The sequence below is a fragment of the Natrix helvetica genome, assembly GCF_964273705.1.
Source record: "Natrix helvetica genome assembly, chromosome: 6".
Taxonomy (NCBI): domain Eukaryota; kingdom Metazoa; phylum Chordata; class Lepidosauria; order Squamata; family Natricidae; genus Natrix; species Natrix helvetica.
Window position 1 is genome coordinate 53,075,355 of NC_138553.1, and position 19,337 is coordinate 53,094,691.

Genomic DNA, 19,337 nt, shown 5'->3' on the forward strand with positions numbered 1-19,337 from the left:
GTTGGTGGGAAAGGACCCACTATGTCAGTGTGTACCAAATCAAAAATGCGTGTTGACAGGCGTGTAGCGTGTTTGGGAATGGCAGTTGCTTTGGATTTAGCTTTCCTGCAAACTGCACAATCCAAAAACACCTTACACCCCTTTAGATCCAAACCTTTTGCGAACTCCGGCATTTTTCTAAGAACACGGAAACTGGCATGTCCCAATCTTCTATGCCACTTGTGGATACACCTGGAATGCAAAGGTTTACCAGTTAGTGAATTTTCAACATTAACAGTTTCATGAGGAACCTCAGGCTTGCTCTGAGCAACCTGCTTCCTTATTTTTTGTTTGTTGGCTTTAGGAGCCTTTGGAGTAGCAATGGGTTCTCTCTCTGAACGAACTCTCTCTGGGCCCGTGCTGTCCCTTTTTGGAGTTTGCATACTTGCCTCTGCTCTTGGCTTTAAGTAATAAACACCACCAATTAACATGGTTTCAGCAACAATATCTCAATTTTTAACTATGTAACTTGCTTTCTCGAGGTGGTGAACCTAGAACTTTAACTCTCTAGACAAGTGACTTTGACTAAGCAAATTACTGGTTGCTGAAGGTATGTAATAAACATCAGGGATGAATGTATCGAGCTCTTCAACGTGAACTGTTCCTTTTCCCATGACCTTACAAGTGTGGTTGGAGAAGGAGTACAGTTCTCGATATTCGGGCTTCGGCTCGCTCATCTCTGTGAAAAGTTCTTTTCTGTAGGTAACGTGTAAAGCTGCGCCACTGTCCAAAGTCCACAAAAGACGTCTGTCGTACTCTGGATCAGGTTGTGGAACGTTGGTTATGGCCAATGTTGCGAGTGGAGCTTGTGGATCACGCCTTGGACCACGACGACCTTGTCTTCCGCCTCTATCTCTGCCTCTGGAGTCTGTTCCTCTGGGCTGGTATGTGACGGGAGCTGGAACTCGTTGGGGGCAATCCCGGGTGTCATGTCCCATACGGTTGCAGATGTAGCATCCTTGGAGCATAGCCTCTTCCTCGGAAGGGACGTCTAGCTGGAGCTCTTGACGCTGGGGGTCGTTGCAGATGAGGTGTGGATAATTTGATAGCTTCCTCCTCAATTAAAAGTCTGCATACATTATTAACAGTGCGTTGAGCAATAGGCAAGTGGTTAATCTTTGCAATGGCATCTTTCCATTCATAATTCAATGAGTTAAAGATGATGCTGATCATTTGGATATCATCAATAACATGGCCTCTTTCTCTCAATTCACTTCTCATTCCTTTCAGTTTGGTCAAATGTCCACCAATTTGTTCACCAGGTTTCAACTTCGAACCATGGAACTCAGACATGAGCAAACATGAAGATTCAATTGAAATGGGCCTGTAGCAATCTTCCAAAATGGCCATAATTTGTTGGGCTGTTGCATCAGGTGGGAAAGTGATCTGCAATTCAGTATCCATGGACATCAATAACGTTGTGCAAGCCCTAGTCTCTAGGTCTCTTATTGCAGGAGTCCATGGTTGAGCAGGAGGATTAAACACCATACAATGGGTACCTTCTCTGCGAAGCAAGAGTGCAACTTCACTGACCCAGGCTTTATAATTCTGTCCTGACATCTTTAATTTGGCCTCACCAGTCAAAGGAGTGACAGAAAATGCCTGTTGAGGGATATGCTGTGCAGGTAAATATACTGGTTGTTGAACCAGGGGGCGCTGTAATCAGACCTGTGGTCTCTGTATTACAGGTGCAGTTGAAACTTGAGCAGCAAAATTAATTTGGCTTGCTATTTGCCTTTGCTGCATTAAGTATTGCCTTGTTCCATCTAGGAAAAATCCAACACCACCAGGGGGCGTTGAAGATTGAGCCTGTGGAGGCATTTGCATTGAGCTTGGACATCTGGATGAGCTACAGATATATTTGACCAAGACTGTTGCAATTTCTTTAACTGCTGCTGTAGTAAATTATTTCTGCCAGGAGATGGCGGTGCAGCTTCACTTTTGTTCTGCATTATTTCTGCCTGCGTGGCATATGCTGAAGAACAAAGGAGATCACATGGCTTCTGTGACGTGTACATATCTCTCTGTTCTGATTTGCCCGACACAATATCCACCAGGGGGTGTGCCTTAGGCTGTGAAGAAGAAGGCAAGATGGCGTCCTCAGACATTTGTAAAATGGGGAAACCCCTCCTACTTGCTCTAATCTATCACAGTCTTTTTTGGCTTGAAAAAGCTGTTTTTCAAAAAAACCTATCTGGTCACGATAGCTTTTCATATCTTGCTCAGGGCTTGGGAAGAATTCATAAGTTTCTCTTTCTGCTTGGGGGTGAAATTCTTCTGCCAGCTGTTGCTGCGAGAGCTTTGGCCAAACATCAAGCATTTCATAATCTCTAAGAGAGTGAATTTGCTCTGGCGGCATGGAACACTTTGGTTTAGCCCCGAGCAATTCATAATCTCTTGGAGATATTTGGGAGCATGCATAATCAGAAGGGAGTATAACTGACCTCATCTTTTTGCTTCATCTTCAAAAGCAGCTCTATCTCTTTGAGAAGTTTCTCCCATAGCAGATTTTCCACTCGGCCCGGCTGTTGAAGTTCGGAGACTTGGAAGCCAGCTTGAATAATCCCCCACCTCTGTGTCAGAGGGGAGAGACCCTTCGGAGTGTGCTTCATTCCTGCCTTTCTTTTTCTTCTTCGGCATTGTTAAAAAGTGGTTTAATCGGCCCTGAGTCGATCGTAAATCATTCTCTCTAATTAGGCTAGTCGCTTATCTCTTGGAGATAGCTTAACAAGGAAGAAAGGTTGTAAATTATAAAAACCAAACTCTGCTTCCAATTTGTGAAGGAGAGGAAGTTTTCCCCCACCTTCGATTGACGAGGTGCGGATCGTCAGCCCTTCCAAGAAGCATATCTCTGAATAAGCAGAAATTAAAACCCAAGAACATGTTCTAATGAAAACAAACTTTAATATAAAATAAAATAAAATCTTACTATCTAATTCTTACATTTTGGCAAGAGCAATTGTTGCCCACCTCCTCCGGCAGGCAAACGGAAGATCAGAAGGAAAGTACAAGAATGTGTGACGTATTATGAGACATGCGCAGTAAATCATTGTCAGATAAGAAAACATTTCTACGGTATAACTCAGAATATAAGCTCAAGTAGGCAAACCAAAATAACGCAGTGACAGGGCTAACTTCTTACAAGGCTGCCTCAGGTTAAGGAACTTGGTACACGTATTCTTTATCCCCCACCTTGAACTCCTCCTTTGGGGCTCTTTTCTTGACTGCCTGCCTGCCTCTTCTGCATTTCCCTAAATTTTTGCAATGCCCTACACACCACCACCCATATTTCTTTTAATGTTTTCATCCATTCGGGCAAGGATGCTGAGGACGACTGCCCCTGTGGGATTTCTGACATTGGCCCAAACTCTACTCCGCTAGCTACCCAGAAAGGGGTCAACCCTGTACTACAATGCTCTCTACATGGGCCTTCCCTTGAGATGCACTCGGAGACTACAGTTGGTTCAGAATGCGGCCGCGCGGGTGATTATGGGGAGGACTAGGTTCTCCCATGTAAAACCTCTCCTGCGTGAGCTGCACTGGCTTCCTGTGGTCTATCGGGTGCGTTTCAAGGTTTTGATTACGATCTTTAAAGCGCTCCATGGCATAGGACCTAGTTATTTGCGGGATCGTATCCTGCCCCATACATCCCTACGACCAATCCGCTCACACAGAGAAGGACTTCTCCGGGTGCCGTCCGCTAAACAGTGTCGGGGGGCGACACCCAGGAGCAGGGCCTTCTCTGTGATGGGCCCAGCCCTCCCCCTTGACATCAGGATTACTTCCGATCTCCGCTCCTTCCGTGTAAAGCTCAAGACCCACCTCTTTCAATTATCTGGCCTGGCTCAACCGTAGTTTATCCTCCTCCTGACAGTCCTTTTAAATTGTATTTTATCATGGGATATTTTAATGGCTAATTTTAATTTTCTATTATTATTATTAATGTGATATATGTTTGATTACTACCTCCTCCATGTATGTATATGTATGTATATGTGTGTATCTGTATGTCTATATGTATGTATGTATATTTTTATTGTACGCCGCCCTGAGTCCCTTGCGGAGAGGGAGCGGCTAACAAATTAAAAATTTGAAATTTGGTTCCGGTTCCGGCGGCGGCGGCGACGGGCAGCTCTTTGCCCGCTCCGGCTCCCCGGTGGGCTTCCCCACTCCTTGGGGGGCACAGGACACCCCGCAGAGGGGTCCTGCCGGAGGGGCGGCATCGCGGAGGTCTCCTGCAGCGGCGGCAGCCGGCGGGGGCTCTCTCGCGCGCCCAAGGCACCGGGGAGCAAGCTCGGAGGGCGCATCGCGTTTCCACGCCTCGCGCCTCGCTACAAGCCGACTGGAGAATGCTACAATTGAAGGAAGCAGCTGCGGTGCGGTGAGGTTGCCTCTCTCTTCATCCCTTACTTTGCATGAAGATTTGATTCAGCTTTTAAAACTTTAAAACAACTTTCGGAGCATTTTGGAGGTGCGGCTGGAGGGAGGGGGGTTTCCCCCCCCCCCTTGGACAAGCGGCAAGAAACAATTTTGCTCTCAGCCCCCGGGGAAGGAGGAGGGGGGAGAGCCAACGAATGAAGCCTCACTTAGGCTGAGATGATTTTCTTTTCAATTTAATTTTACATATTACAATGATTTGAGGACTTTTGGAACTTTCTAAAACTTTGTTACGCCTCTGTGCCCAAAACTGGCAGGGCAAGATGGCACACTTCCGTTGTCTTTATGAACTCTGAAACCTGACTCCACCTTTAAAATTCAGGCTTCCGGTCTTTGTCTCCGTGTCTCCCAGAGGAACCTCTTGTGGATTGGTATTTTTTTAACCTTCTAGGGGAAATTTTCTATCTATTGCCAGACTTATTGGAGAGATTCTCTTCTGCCTGGTTATTCTGCTCCCGGATTCACCTGGCTACCCTTCTTTTCTAATTGCTTACTTCATATTTGGACTGAACTTTTAACGTTATAAAGGATGGCATCTAAAAGACCCCCTCCTGGAAAACCTGGCTTTGCCACTTCTGCTCCAACATCCGCAACATCCAGTCCAGCCACACAGTCAAAGATAACAGAACTGATGCACCATAAGACTACAGAGATGGACTTTCAACAAATGCTTCAACAAATTCTACAGGGCCAGGAGGAAATCAAGAAACAGTTAAGGGAAATGAAAGATGAAATTAAAGAAAATCAAGCCCAAATATATAAGAACTCACAAAGACTGAATCTTGTGGAAGGGGGGGTGGAGGAGGTGAGGGGGGGGGTGGAAGCCGTGCAGAAAGGGAACAAAGATCTTGACATCCAACAGATGAAATTAGAATTTGAGAGAATGTCCTATTATCTTAGATTTCAAAATGTTATAGAAGAAGATGGGGAAAATATAAGGGACATCATGACAAACATTCTGGCTGACTATACACACAAAGAAAAACAACAGATGGGGTGGGATATAGATCTGGTTTATAGAGTGAACTCAGCTTATGCTAGAACACACAATTTACCCAGGGAGGTTCACATTAAATTCCTTAGAAAAACCACAAGAGATGAAATTCTGGGTGTACAAAGGGGGCAAGCATTGACATATCATGATATGGAGATAACCATTCTGAAGCAGATCCCTAAGAAGATTAGAGAAAAAAGAAAAAATTATTCGCAATTAGCGAATAAATTATACCAGAAAGGGGTGTGGTTTAGATGGTTGATGCCTGAAGGTATGCTGATATTCTGGGAGGAGACAAGAATCAGAATTAATTCACCCATAGAGGCGCAGGCCTTTATGGAAAAAAATAAAACACTCCTAGAGAAACCACCAGACACTACAACGGACACGCAGGACACGGGAGGGGCCAGAGCTCTGCCAGTGGAGGGAGATGGGGCAATAGCAAGAAGACTCAGATCACAGAAATAAATATGAAAATCATATTATTATAAATTGACCGAAAGTGAAAATGGAATTATATTTGGATTTTATATTGTAATGTTTAATTTGATTGAATTTAATAATAGAACTAATATGCTGATTATAATCAATTATATACTAATGCATTATATATAAATGTACGCTATGGGTATGGAGGGAGGGGGGCCTCACACACTTTGCAACTGCCAAAATTTGTATACCTGTCCATTTACCCTTTTCCCTATAAATTTTGAAAAACCAATAAAATTTTATTACAAAAAAAAAAAAAAAAAAAAAAAAAATTTGAAATTTGAATTTTTACTATGCATAGAGTTATTGTGTACCAGTTCTGCAAATTGTAGCAGTTTAGTCCAATTGATCTGTTGGTAGTTGACATAACACCTCAGGTACTGCTCCAAAACTGAGTTCGTAAATTCACAGACTTCATTGGTATTAGGATGATAGACGGAGGTAAGGCGCTGTGAGGAGTCAATCAGGTTGAAGAATTCCTGCCAAAATGTTGACATGAACTGCACCCCTCAGTCCGCAATGATGCGTTTGTGCAGTAAATATGCTGCACAAACAACTTCGCCAGAGACCGGGTGGAGGGAATCTTCAGGCATGCTATAAAGGTGCCTGCTTGGAAAATAAGTTCATGATGGTTCAGATTAATGTATTACCTGCACTTTCTGGCTGTAAAGTACCCTAACGATGCCTGCTTCATAATAAGCGACCCAATATTGCAATACAAAAAGCAGTGATTTATTAACAGCTTCATTAGGCATTCTACATTAGGCATTTCTTATTCGCAGCCATCTTTTTTGGTTTCTTTATCTGCTTTTGAACTTTGCCCATGTTTCTGTCCTCCCTTCAGCCTGTCATAAATCACGTTATCCAATAGCTTCATTCATTTCAACCCAGCTACTGTAATCTGAGATCCAGCTTCACTGCCACTCTGCATGGAATGTCAACACAGAGAGTTGACACTGGCAAGTCTACAGTAAAGTCCCTAGAAATCTCTTCCTAGGGCTTCATGAGTTCAGCCACCGGCTGCAGTAGACCGGGGAGCTTCTCAAGTAGCTATTTCATTGAAGCATACACATCGCAGCTGGCTACATATGCCTCTATGTCTCTTTTCATCTCTGGCCACCAAAACTGCCTCTTCACTAAAGTGAAGAGTTTTTACAAACCCAAAATATCCTGCTGCCTTTGTGTCATGACTCCTTTGCAAAATCGAGGTCTGTTGGCTGGCTGGGACATATAATTTTGTCCTTTTCCACACCAACCCGTCCTTCAGAGACAGGTTGTCTTTGTGCTGCTGGAACCACTCATCTCTTGCCAAGGTGTCTTTCAGGAGTTGCACTATGTCCTGGGCTGGCTCTAGTTGGGACGCTGCTTGTTGTCAAATGATGGCCGGTGCTGTGCACTGTTTAGATGGGATGATACGAGTCATTACTGCCTCTTGGGTGATATTGTACTACGGCACTTTCTTGCAGAGTAGACACCAAGCATTTCTAGGTTCTTGTGGTTTGTCCAGACCTTGAATCGGACCTTGCTTCCTTCCAAGAACTGTTTCCACATCATGAGGGCCCACCAGACTGCGCACCAGCCTCCTTTGTGCCTTTCAATATCGGACAGCTTGTGGGACGTGTTAATGTGGCCTGCCAGCCGTCAGTGGAGCTGGTGGCAGACTTGGACGATGAGGGGGTTGGGGAGGAACTTGGGCCAGTTCTGGAGTCTGGGAAAGTCTCTGATGCATTGGATGCAGAGATAGAGCCAGGGCCATCCAACATTTCCCAGCCACCAGAGAGGCAACTGCCTTTGGAGGCTGAGATGAGTGAGGAGGAAGAACAGCTGTGACCTATGTCAGATGCATGTATGCTCAGAGCAGTTAGGAGAGGTGAACAATGGAGGACAAGAAGTCGACTGGGGAAGCAAAGCACATGTGGACGCTGGCTGGGGAATAAATAGAAAGAAGGGGGAGTGGTTGTAGGAGACAACAGTTTGTATTTCTGGAGATTTGCTCATTCATACATCAAAGACTGTTTGCAGCCTTTCGGCTGGTTGCTCATGGCCTTCCAATTATTGATAAGGTCTGTTGCTGCTGTTAACTCCTTGCAGGACTCTTGCCTGGACTTTTTGGTGGGTGAATGCAATTAATTCACAAGAGGTAAATAAAGAGGGGGGTTTCGTGTCAAGGAATCTGTTTCTTGCTCCCTCTAACCAATCTGGGGGTGGGCTTGGTTTTGGTTTCTCCCCACTTCCCCCACCCCCACAGTTTTCAGCAGATTGGTGATCAGCAGGGCTATCTGGGTGAATGTGGGAATGAATTGGTGGTAAAAGTTTGCTAAGCCTAGGAAGCTCTATAACTGCCTCCTGATTTGTGAGGCTCCCATTCTAGTATGGCTTTCATTTTGCTGGGATCCATTTCTACTCCCTCAATAGAGGTAGTCCAGATAGTCCAAGCAAATTTGGTTAAACTCACACTTGGGACAGTTTTGCGTACAGTTGGGCTCTTTGCAGTGTCTTGAGTAGCCCTGACTAGCTTCATGTGCTGTTCAGGGGTTTTGGTGTATATTGATATATCACCAAGTACACCAAAAAACCCTTTGTATAAATCAGGGGTGTCACCCGAGGTGAAAAAGGTTCACCATCTCTGCCCTATTTTGTTACTCTTGTAGAACACTGGACCCGCTTGAGTGGTGGTTGGAGTACCCTCTTCCTCATTGGGCTGGGGAGAGAACACAACTGCCATCCTACATGTGTCTTCTCATTTGGCTTCATGAGGGACCTCTTTTGGACTGACTGGCAGATAGAGAAGCAGATGCTGGATGTGGTACAAGGCACTCGGCTGCTCAATGGCCCTCCTTTCCACAAAGAAAATAGGCTCCCTGATTCTGATGAGGCTTGCTTCCTCTGGCCAGGGTTTATCCTCTTTGCCCCTTCTGGGACCCGGCTGTCATTCAGGCATTCTGCAGGGTTGACTTTCCTGCATGGCGTGCTCTCAGAACTCCATCAGGTCAATCTCTACCACACTGGCTATTCAGAACTATGTTTGTAGGTTGCATGGCACCCCTCAGGGTTTGCAGTTTGGGTAAAACTCTTGGTTCAGCCTTTCTCGGATGTAGGAAACCAGCATACATTCAGGTCACTCCCTCCAGTGGCTAGCTAGACTGCGGAAATCTTGGATGTACTCTGTCGCCGGCCACTTTTCCTGCTAAGGTGCAGATTCAGGATTCCGTGTGTCGGGCAGCCACAGGCTCCTCAAATCGCCCACATGAAAGGGTCCAGATCGCCCAGCTCTGGTGCCCTGTTATCATGCAGGGACACTAGCCTTCCGGTAGTACCGCCGTCCAGGTTGGATACCACTGTGAACCCGGGCTGCATCATCTGGGTACATCCCCCTCCCATAGTGCTCCATGTGGTGTCATATCTGGGCCAAGAAGTGGAGCAGTTTTCCAGATCCCCATAAAAACGGACCATCAGAGTCTGGAGGGGGGTAGTTCGTCTCTGCTGCTGCCACCGATGGAGGTTCTTCATAAATAAACAGTTTATCCCAGCTATCGCTGTGACAGCACCCAGTGATGCCATTCCTTTGATCTCTAGCCCACCAAACCTTTCTCTCCATCGATGGGCTGCAGGTGGCTGCTGGAATTTTCCACTCAATTGGCTCGTCCTACTCAACTGGCTGCTTTGCCTTCCACTTGCTCTCTCAGATCACATTAACTCCTTCGGGAATTAGGGGGTCCTTCCGCTGCCTTCCTACGTTTGCTACCCAGCGGGTTTTTGGCCCCTGGTAGGGGTCATCTCTCAACTGCTCGTTGACTGTGGCTCTGGCTTCTCAGCTCTCTGGGATGTCCACCTTCTGTCTGTATCCCTATCCTGGTCTGCAACACCGCCGGGGCTTCTCCAGCCAAGGTTTGTCCCAACTTCTTCTCCTCCGGCTCCTTGCCTATTGCTGACATCTCGGGTTTCTGATCTCCTGCTGGGATCCAAATAGTCATTATTGTGAAAGCTGATTTAATATCATTTGTCCATTTGGCACATCCCAAAAAAGAAACTTCTGGCATGTAGAAACTACCAAGAATAAAACTTTATTAAAAAGTCCATTTAGTCTTAGCAGAAGCAAAGTCAGTTCTGAGATTTTTCTGCAAAAACCCACATAGGTAAAAACCCCTTTTCATCCCTGGGCCGCCGACAGTTCATTGTCCACCAATTACACTCAGTCCCTTTCCTTGGGAAAACAGTCTGCACTGGATGGTAGCTCCAAGAACTTGGCTTTGGTGGGTATCTCCTCTCTGGCAGCAGAAGGCTCTCATGCATTCCTTAGCACTCCCCCCCCCCCCCAATCGGGTGAAATTCAATAGGTTTTGACAGGTTCTGGAGTACCAATAGCGGAAATTTTGAGTAGTTCGGAGTAGTGTGGTAGCAGTGGAGATTTTGCAATATCCTTCCCCCAGGAGTGGGGAGGGAATGGAGATTTTACAGTATCCTTGCCCTGCCATGCCCACCAAGCCACGCTCAGAACCGGTAGTAAAAAACATTGAATTTCACCACTGCCTCCCACCCTAGGAATTTACCAACCCCTCTCCCATTTCTGTTTGGCAAATTGCAAGCTAGAAGTTGATGCAGGTAATGATGAAAGCGAATTAGCTTTGACAATTTCTCTTGTCAACCTTGGTTTTTGATACATTAATTATAAGAGCCATCTCATTGTATCATGCAGCCTAACACCAAAAACCTTGACTTTTTCAGCCAATAAAATATCATTTCTATATAAAAAAGATATATTATGCTTTCCTGTCCTTTTGATGAACACATTTCCAACATTCTTTGATTTAATTTAATTTGGAAGGCTGCCTGACCAAATGAATCTAGACACATAGGTTAAAAAAAAAGGGGGGGACGATTAAAAGAGAAACGGACATGTGGGTCCAGACAAAATCACCCATTACCTTATAGAAAACCTACCAAGGGCTCAACAAATGATTTAACCCTATGCAAAGCCTCATCTTCAAAGACTTGCAGAACCCTTGTAAGGTGAGAGCCATGGGAATCAGGGAAGGGGGAACTCAAAATCAAAGGTATAAGTACAGTTTAGGCAAGACCTAGCTCAAAAACAGTAACTGTGAGAGGGACCTTGGAGTTCTAGTTGATCATTTGAATATGAGCCAGCAATGTGCAGCAGCAGCCCCAAAAGCTAATACAATTCTAGGTTGTATAAACAGAGGCATAGAATCAAGATCACGTGAAGTATTAGTGCCACTTTACAAAACCCTAGTACAGGGGTTTGCAACCTGCAACCTAGGAGCTGCATGCAGCTCTTTGACCCCTTTCCTGTGGCTCCCTGCTAACCCAGTCGCACGATCTGCTCTCCACCCCAAGAGGGCACGAGTCTCTCGACTGCTTTTTGCAATTCTTTGTCCTTCGCAGGCAACTCAGCATGAGCATCGGTCCCCTTCGTGTTGGATCAGGAAGGAGGGGAATGGGGAGCAGCAACAGCCGTTGCCAGATGCAGGGAGGTAAGAGCTCCAGCTCTCCTGTGCTGCACAGGGCTCTCCTTGCACAAGGTTCTCTTGGCCATGCCCACCCAGGTTTTGTGGCTCCTGGTGTTTTCTGTGGGAACTGGGTCCAAATGGCTCTTTTGTGTTCAAGGTTGTAGATCCCTGCCCTAGTAAGACTACATCTGGAATATTACCATACTACAAAAAAGATGTTGAGACTCAACGGCCTGGAGACTAAAACATATGAAGAAAGGTAGCAGATTTTGGGTCTGGCTAGTCTGAAGAAAAGAAGAATTAGGGGTGACATGATAAATATTCCAGTATTTGAGGGGCTGCCACAAAGAAGAGGGGGTCAAATCATTCTCCAAAGCACCAGAGAGCAGAACAAGAAATAATGGTTGGAAACTGATCAGAAAGAAGCAACCTGGAATTGAGGAGAAACGTCCTAGCAGTAAGGACAATTAATCAGAGGAACAGCGTGCCTTCAGAAATCATGGGCGCTCCATCACTGGAGAGTTTTAAAAAGAGACTAGACCAGTGATGGCAAACCTATGGCATGTGTGCCACAGGTTGATGCCAGGCATCAGCTCCAGGGTGCATGTGCGTGCCAGCCAGCTGGTTTTCAGCTTTCCAGAGGGCCAGGAAGGCCATTTTGCGGCCTCCCCAGGCTTCAGGAAAGCCTTCAGAGGCTGGTGAGGGTGAAAAATGGCCCCAACGAGCCAATCAGAAGCTGGGAAGGGCGAAAAATGTCCCCAATGGGCCAACTGGAAGTTCGGGAATGAACTTCCGTTTCCCGTTGGGCCTGTTTTCCACCCTCACCAGCCTCCGGAGACTTTCCTGAAGCCTGGGGAGGGCAAAAACAACCTCCCCCGCCCCCCTGGAGGCCTTCCAGAAGAAGGAAATGGATAGTTTCTGAACTTCCGGTTGGCCCATTGGGGATGTTTTTCGCCCTCCCCAGCCTTCAGAGGCTTTCCTGAAGCCTGGGAAGGGCAAAAACAGCCCCAATGGGCCAACCAGAAGTTCCAGAAACTATCCTTTTCCAGGGGGCTGGGGGAGGCCATTTTCACCCTCCCCAGGCTTCAGGAAAGCCTCCGGAGCCTGGAAGGGGTCATGCACACATGTGCGGGGAGGGGGGCTGTTGCACGTGCATGCACACGTGAGCAGGGACGATTGAATTTGGGCATGCGTGGGCATACCATAAGAAAAAGGTTCACATTTCCGGTTCCGGCGGCTGACGGTGACGGGCAAGCTTTGCTTGCCCCGCGCTTTCCCGGTGGGCTCCCCACTCCTTGGGGGGCACAGGACACCCCGTAGAGGCTCCTGCCGGAGGAGCGGCACCACGGGGGATCCCCTGGATTGGCGGCAGCCGGGGGGGCCCTGCCTCGCTCTAGGCACTGGGGAGCATGATGGGGAGACGCACCGGCGTCTTCGCTGCGAGGCCGACAGAAGAATAAACAAGCAGAAGGATGCGGCTGCGTTGAAGTGAGGCGAAAACTCCCTTCCATTCCCTTTACTAAGTTGGAGAAATTGCCAGCAGTTTAAACCTTCTTTTTCGGCTTGACTTGGAGAGGCGCGGCTGGAGGGAGGGGGATTTTCCCCCCCCTCAGACAGGCGGCTTGAAACAATTTTGCTCTCAGCCCCAGTGGAAGGAGGAGGGGGAGAGCCAACTAATGATGTCACGCCCTTATTAAAAGTGAACTCTTGGATTTAACTCCATAATGCAATGATGATCTGGAAACTTTGGAAACTTTGAAAACTTTGTTATGCCTCTAAACCCGAAGCTGCCAGGGCAAGATGGCACACTTCCGTTGTCTTTATGAACTGTGAAATTTGACTCCACCTTTAAAACTTCAGGCTTCCGGTCTTTGTCTCCGTGCTACTCAGACAAATCTCTTGTTGATTGCTACCTTTTGGACTCCCTGGAGTGAAAAATTTTACCCTATTGCCGGGGTGCCTAGAAAATCTTCTGCCTGGACCTTCTGTCTCCTGGACTCTCCTGGCTGTTCTACCTCTCTGACTGATCACTCTCTGTACTGACTGAACTCTTTATTCAACAAACAATGTCTCCTAAAAAAACACCTCCTGGAAAGCCTGGCTTTGCTGCCTCTGCCCCGACATCTGCAACATCCAGTCCTAGTACACAATCAACGATAACAGCTTTGATGCAACCTAAAACTACAGAGACTGAGTTTCAACAAATGTTTCAGCAACTTCTACAGGGACAAGAGGAAATAAAAAGACTGTCAGCGTTCCAAATATCATGCAGAATTAAATCATTGTCCAAGGCAAAGTAGTCCTTAAAACTCCAATTTAATAAGACAGGCATGTTGGCATTATGCTGTTGAAATTTCAACTCTAATGTACATCCGGTGAATTCACCCAGTTAAAAGTTCATCATCTATCCCCACACCCCATAATTCATCACATGGTCCAATCTTCATCTTCCACGCTGGCATGTACACCCCTCTTCTTCCGGCCAGGTGTCGAGGTGCAGAGACAAAAGACGACCTTGAGCTTCTAAGAAATCCATAACAATACATTCCACAATCCTACTCCTTTCTATTCCCCCCTCCCAACTACTATACCAATGAAACAGCATAATATATATATGTTTTAATTATGTGGCAGGCCAAAGATCCTAAAAGGAACAGAATTACAAGCCTGACAGGCGGCCTCTCCTCAAGAGAAAAACATTTCCTGAAAAGAGAATAACATAAATGTTAACCATCAAAATTTAACCACCTCTTCCTCCCCCAGGGGGACCCTTTGGCTTATCAGGGAATTTCTCATGGAATTGCTTCACTAATTTATCTGCTTTCAGATCCCAACTTTTCACCCATGTAGCTTCTGACAAAGGGTATCCCTTCCAATGCACTAAATATTGTAAGCGACCTCTATACAGCCTGGAATCTAATATTTTTTTCACTTCATAATGTGTTTCCCCTTCTACCACTACAGGAGGAGGTGGAGTTTGGGTGGATGGTCTCGTGCTAGACTCCCTTACCGGCTTCAATAAGCTACAATGGAATACCGGGTAAATTTTCCCTAAGAGTCTGGGTAGGCTGAGTCGAATTGTAACTGGGTTAATTATCTTTTCTATTGGGAAAGGACCTAGAAATTTTGTACCTAATTTCTTACTAGGCATCTTTAATCTTATGTATTTAGTAGACAAAAAAACTTTGTCCCCCACTCGAAAGGGGGGTTGTAGGGAACGATGTTTATCAGCTTGCTTCTTGTAGGCTTCTGCCGCATCTGTTAGCGCCTTTTTGGTATTCTCCCATCCCTTCTTTAGTGCCTCCAGCCATTCATTCAGGGACATGGATGAGGGAGGTTCCTTAGGTAGTTCAGGCATGGGAACGAATTCCATGCCACTGGTAATCTGGAAAGGAGTTAATCCGGTACTGCTGTGAACCGCATTATTATATGCTACTTCAGCGAAAGGTAGCAAGTCCGACCAATTGTCTTGCTGATAGTCCACATAACACCGGATATACTGTTCCACCATCGCATTGGCCCTCTCTGCTGCCCCATTTGTGCTGGGATGAAATGCTGAGCTGAGTCCCTGTGTGGACCCGATTGATTTTAGGAATTCTCTCCAGAACTTGGCGGTGAATTGAACTCCGCGATCTGAAATGATCCTTTTTGGAACTCCATGTAGGCGATAAATGTGTTTCACAAACATTTTTGCTAATTTCTTTGCGGATGGTAGGCTTGAACAAGCGATAAAGTGTGCTTGCTTGGAAAATAAATCAATAACTGTCCAGATTACTTTATTACCACTGCTATCTGGAAGTTCGACAATGAAGTCCATTGCTATCTCTTCCCATGGTCGGCTAGGGTTGGCCACTTGTTGTAGTAGTCCAGGGGGCTTTCCCGGACGGGTTTTCATTGTTGCACAAGTAGCACAGCTTTTTACATAATCTTCCACCTCCGACCTCATCTTTGGCCACCAAAATTGACGTCTAGCGAGGTGGAGAGTTTTCAGGAATCCGAAATTACCTCCTAGTTTTGCATCATGACTCCGCTGTAGCACTTGCAATCTCATTTCTGCAGGGACGTACAGTTTGGATCCCTTCCAGGCTACGCCATCATTAATCGTTAGGATGTCTTTGTTGTTGTTGAACCATGGGTCTGTCTGGAGGGCTGCTTTCAGTTCGGTTCTCAGTTTATCTTGGCTTCGACTGGTGACTTGTGCTGCCTTTTGGTGAGAAGGAGATATGATGGGGTGGAAAATTTCTTCCTTCTTACTGTCAAACTGGGGTTTTCTCGACAGTGCATCTGCTAACAAGTTCTTCCCTGCGGGGATGTGTTTAATTTCAAATTTGAACCTTTGGAAATATTGGGCCCAACGGACCTGTTTGGGGGATAACTTTCGATGGGCAAGGAGAGTTTCGAGGTTTTTATGATCAGTCCATACCTCGAACGGTATATCCCCCCCTTCCAGGAGATGCCTCCAGGTGAGCATGCTCCACCTGATCGCGAATGCCTCCTTCTCCCAAATGGGCCACCTTCTTTCCGTAGTGGTGAGTTTCTTGGAGATGTAAGCGCATGGTAAGAGGTGGCCTTCTTTATTCTTTTGTAGTAGCACCGCGGCTATCGCGACATCACTGGCATCCGTTTGGATTATGAAAGGTCGCTCTGGATCGGGGTGTTGCAATATAGGTTCTTGGGCAAAGAGCCATTTTAATTTCTCAAAAGCCTTTTGACAGTCGATTGTCCATTTTAATGGTTGGTTTGCTTTTGGTTTAGTAGGGGATGGCCCCGTTCTTAATAGGTCAGTCAATGGTAGGGCAATTTCAGCAAAGGTTGGAATAAACTGCCTATAAAAGTTTGCAAATCCAAGGAAGCTTTGTAATTGTTTGCGAGTGCTTGGAGGTTTCCAATCTAACACCGCTTTCACTTTTTCTGGGTCCATTTCTACTCCTTCATTGGAGATACGATATCCCAGATAATCTAGTGAGGTCTTGTGGAATTCACACTTTGACAATTTTGCATGAAGTTTGGCAGCTAGAAGTTTTTTCAGGACTTGCCGTACCAGTTTCACATGTTCTTCCATGGTCTCAGAGAAGATCAAGATGTCATCTAAATAAACGAGTACTCCGCGGTACAGGTGGTCATGTAGCACTTCATTTATGTACTGCATGAATACTGCGGGTGCTCCTTGTAGTCCGAAAGGCATGACTTTGTATTGGAAGCTGCCTAAGGGAGTATTAAAAGCAGTCTTCCACTCATCCCCTTTCCGGATTCGTATACGGTAATACGCCTCTCTCAAATCCAGCTTGGTGAAGATCTTGCCCTTAGCCAAGTGGTTCAACATATCTTTCATGAGAGGGAGGGGATAGGTATTCTTTTCGCATACCGCATTCAAAGCTCGTAAGTCCACACAGAGGCGAACCCCCCCATCTTTCTTTTCCCTGAAGAGCACTGGGGCCGCTACTTTTGATTTTGCTGGTTCAATAAACCCTCTTTTCAAATTGGTGTCGATGTACTTCCTCAATTCTATAATCTCTTTAGGCGTCATAAAGTACATTTTGGGCTTTGGTAAGGTTACCCCAGGTTTGAACTCTATGGCACAATCTGTGGCGCGGTGAGGTGGAAGGTAGTTTCCATCTTCCTCACTGAACACCTCCGCCAGATCCCAATAGATCTTTGGGACTCGTTGGATTCCCGGAGGTTTAGTGTCTGCTGCGGTTGCTGCAGGTTCTGGATGGGTTGGGCTGTTAGGTTCCAATGTTCCTGGGTGGCCTTTTGGTTCCACCGGTGGTAACGGCCCAAGTCCAATAGTCACCTTTCTAACGCCATCCTCCCACTTTATGGTAGGTTCCCACTTGTCCAACCATGCAAGCCCTAGGATAACTGACTCCTGCATTCCAGAGGCCACGATGAATCTGAGGAACTCATAGTGGCGGCCTATCACCAGTTTTACTAACTCAGTCATCATCCTTAGCTTTCTCTGCTGCATTCTTTCCTTCCTCCATCTTCACTGAAATTTCGTCCTGCCCAGGGTTGGGTCAGAGCTGGGATTCAGTACCCCGATGAAAGAAAATTTTTTAAGGGAGAGTTGAAATAATGTCAGCGTTCCAAATATCATGCAGAATTAAATCATTGTCCAAGGCAAAGTAGTCCTTAAAACTCCAATTTAATAAGACAGGCATGTTGGCATTATGCTGTTGAAATTTCAACTCTAATGTACATCCGGTGAATTCACCCAGTTAAAAGTTCATCATCTATCCCCACACCCCATAATTCATCACATGGTCCAATCTTCATCTTCCACGCTGGCATGTACACCCCTCTTCTTCCGGCCAGGTGTCGAGGTGCGGAGACAAAAGACGACCTTGAGCTTCTAAGAAATCCATAACAATACATTCCACAATCCTACTCCTTTCTATTCCCCCCTCCCAACTACTATACCAATGAAACAGCATAATATATATATATGTTTTAATTATGTGGCAGGCCAAAGATCCTAAAAGGAACAGAATTACAGGCCTGACAAAGACAACTAAAAGAGATGAAAGAAAAAATTAAAGAGAACCAGGCCCAAATTAATAAAAACTCACAGAGACTGGATCTTTTGGAGGGTGGGACGGCTGAGATGAGGGAGGGGATGGAAGGGGTGCAGAAGGGGAACAAAGAACTTGACACCCAACAGATGAAAATAGAATTTGAGAGAATGTCCTTTTACCTTAGATTTCAAAATGTGGTGGAGACAGATGATGAAGATATAAGGGACATTATGACAAGTATTTTGGCTGAATACATTCAGAAAGAAACAACAGATGGGGTGGGAAATAGATCTGGTTTATAGAGTGAAAGCTTATGCTAGAACACACAACGTACCCAGGGAGGTACACATTAAATTTCTCAGAAAAAGCACAAGAGATGAAATTCTGAGTGCACAAAGGGGGCAAGCTTTGACATACCAAGATAGGGAAATAACCATTCTGAAACAGATCCCCAAGAAAGTGAGGGGAAAAAGAAAAAGTTATTCGCAATTAGCGAAGAAATTATACCAGAAGGGGGTGTGGTTCAGATGGCTGATGTCTGAAGGTATGCTAATATTCTGGGAGGAGACAAGAGTTAGAATTAATACACGCATAGAGGCGCAGGCCTTTATGGAAAAAAATAAAGCACTCCTAGAAAAACCAGATGATCCTACAACAGACATACAGGACACGGGAGAGGCCGGAGCTCTGGCGGCGGGGGGAGATGGGGCAATACCGAGAAAGCTCAGATCACAAAAATGAACAAGAAAATCTGTTTGACATAAATTGATCGAAATTATTAACTGAACTAATATGCTGACTATATGTTACTATTTAGTATTGAATTTTGTGTAAATGTATATTATGAGTATGGAGGGAGGGGGCACCTACCGCACATCGCAACTGCCAAAATTTGTACCTTTCCACTACCTTTTTCCTTGTAAATTTTTAAAAAACCAATAAAACTTTGTTTAAAAAAAAAGAAAGAAAAAGGTTCACAACTAAACTAGACAGTCATCTGAGATTGTATAGGTTCTCCTGCTTTGAGCAGGTGGCTGGACTAGAAGATCTCCAAGGTCCCTTCCAGCTCTATTCTATTCTATTATAAAATTTAGCTAAATCAATGAATGTATAATAGTGCCTTTCTCCATTCATGCCTATCTCAGTTATCTATATATAAAGAGCAAAAATCTGATCTGTATATTTATCCTGTGCATTACCAAAATTTGCTCATTGTCACTTTTCATACTATTTCAATCAGAATTCTGCCAAGGTTTCGGGGCTGCCTCCGATCAATCCTTAGGAAAGAAGACCCTTGACTCCATAGATTCAGAAAAAATAAACTTTTACTAGGAAAGAATTGTTTGCAGCAAAAGTCAGTCAAGATCTGAAGCAAAACACTTGCAAAGAGACAAA

At 45.5% G+C, this 19,337-nt stretch overlaps 1 protein-coding gene and 1 long non-coding RNA gene across 6 annotated transcripts in view; both read left to right on the top strand.

Moving 5' to 3' along the window:
- The window catches only part of SCAF11 (SR-related CTD associated factor 11), a 95,502-nt gene that overhangs the window by 68,064 nt on the left and 8,101 nt on the right, over positions 1-19,337 (top strand). The gene's annotated exons all lie outside the window — the stretch shown is intronic.
- LOC309394694 lies at positions 507-7,332 on the top strand. Of its 2 annotated transcripts, none has more exons than XR_014175767.1 (3): positions 507-923; positions 1,302-1,412; positions 1,494-7,332. It is a non-coding gene; the product is annotated as an uncharacterized lncRNA (long non-coding RNA). The 2 variants fall into 2 exon arrangements; XR_014175768.1 differs by having other exon boundaries at positions 507-1,412; positions 1,494-1,664; positions 1,810-7,330.